Source organism: Arachis stenosperma, chromosome 10, assembly GCF_014773155.1.
Source record: "Arachis stenosperma cultivar V10309 chromosome 10, arast.V10309.gnm1.PFL2, whole genome shotgun sequence".
NCBI lineage: Eukaryota > Viridiplantae > Streptophyta > Magnoliopsida > Fabales > Fabaceae > Arachis > Arachis stenosperma.
This window is the reverse complement of record NC_080386.1, coordinates 109,046,174-109,048,359: the sequence shown is the minus strand read 5'-3', so window position 1 is coordinate 109,048,359 and position 2,186 is coordinate 109,046,174.

Here is a 2,186-nt window from a genome sequence, read left to right as displayed (position 1 = left end):
TTTAGAGATTAAGTTGAGACTTAAATTTGTTTTAACTTATTTGTAGAGAATGTAAAATAAAGCTGACTTTAGAATTTATGAACTGATTTAAAAGTGTAAAAATCTTAATTTAAGACTAAAAATCAATAAGATTAACTTCTAAATTTTTTTATGTATGTTATTGGCATTGCAGGTTGTTAGTGCGACAGCAACATTTGTGATGATGTTTTCATCATCTTTGTTTATGGTTGAATTCTACCTTCTCAAGAGATTCCCTAATCCTTTTAGTAAAATTTTCAGCAACTCTCTAAGTTAATTGTATTTTTATGTTTTGGGGGCATATGATGCATGTCTTTTGGCCTTGGCCTTGCCATTAAGGTTCTTTTACTACAAGGTGTGGCAGACACCAAAATATTGACTACCAAAATATTGGCTATACCTACCATTATTCATACCTTCTTTTGTAACGTGACAGGATGATTTGGCTATGGAAACAAGGGAGAAGGTTGCACTTTAGGAGTCAAAAAAGGAGGTATGGAAGAGGGTCAGCCTTAGTTTTTCAAGGATTTTTTTTACTTTATGTAAATGGATTTTTTTTCTTTGCTTGTTTTTTGCATATATTTGGGGACATTGGCAATAAAGCCATCAATGTACATTTGGATTGTGAATCATAAATTTGATGTATTTTTGAATTTTGTCCCTTTAAATTTTTATATTTCGATATAGATATTGTGAATATTTTTTGTATTTATTTGAAAAATTGATCTATTTTTTATTCTTTTTATATTTTGTTGAAATATAATTATTTATATAAATCAAGTTTTAATAGTGGTATATGTGAAATTAGTAAAAATCTATAATTAGGAAATCAGTAACAGTGACCGATTTAGCTACTGATTTTAGATTTTTAGATCAGACATCAGCAACCGATTTAGCGACCAAAAAGTTGGTCACTATTTAACGACCGATTTTCTCAGCGACCAATTTAGCGACAAAAAAAGCGGTCGCTATTTAGCAACCGATTTAGTGACCAATATCATTTGGTACTAGTTTGGTAGCATTGGTTGAAAATTGGTCTCTATTTTTAAATTAGCGACCAAGATTTTAGCGACCACCAGAATCGGTTGCTAAATCAGTCGCTAAATCAGTCACTATTGTGGTAATTTTTTGTAGTGGAACTAACATCATAAGAGTGATCTTTAGCACTTCTTTCAATATAATTCACACTTTGTCATTGATTAGATGGGATTGCCCACCTAAACCATCCACATCGTCTAACAGGACATGAATAATACTCTCTATCCGAGTTGAGAGCACTATTTGAAATTTGTAATGGAGCTCTTAAATAACAATCACAAAAATATTTTCCCATGACATTGTCAAAATCTATTTGTATACTTCCATTCAAAACAAATCAATTCTCATAACTTTAATTCCATTCAACTCTTCACTCCAACCAAACATATGAAATCTGAAAAACTCTGTATGAAATATAACAACTTGTTCTACTAACTTTAATTCCATTCAAATCTGTAGTGATAACTTTAATTCCATTCAAATATTCACTTCAACCAAACATATGAAGTTGTAAAATATTGCATGAAATAAGACAAACTGTTCTGCTAACTTTTATTCAATTCAAGTATGCTTTGATAACTTTAATTCCATTCAATTGTTCACCTCAATACAGACTTTGATTAACTACTGAAATTTTCAATAACTCAAATTTTCAACAGTTCACAACACATAACTATAATATCTTGTACAAAAGAACTCACTTGCAACATTCTACCTCTACTTAATATCAATACTCAACAATTTCTTCAACGGATTCTCTTCTATCACCTGCAACCAACAAAAGAAAAAAAAATACAAAAAAGGGAAAATAAGATCAAAATAGAGAATGGATGGAAAAGAAATCAACGACCACAACACTTGTCATAGAGAGCGGAAGAGAGATGGAGAAAGCGATGGACATAGACCAGCGACCACAGAGAGTGAGAGGGATCGACAGATCGCGACAGAGACTGCAAGAGAAAAGGTGAAAGTATCGTCTTCGCAGAAATAAAAAAATGGTGGCAAACCTTCCTCGTCGAAAACGAACTCGATGCCGAAAAAAGTGAGTATTATCGGCAAGATGGGCTTTTTCGGTGATAAAACTCTACTCTAGCACCTTCGAGTGAAAAGGGGAAAGGAAAGGGAGATGG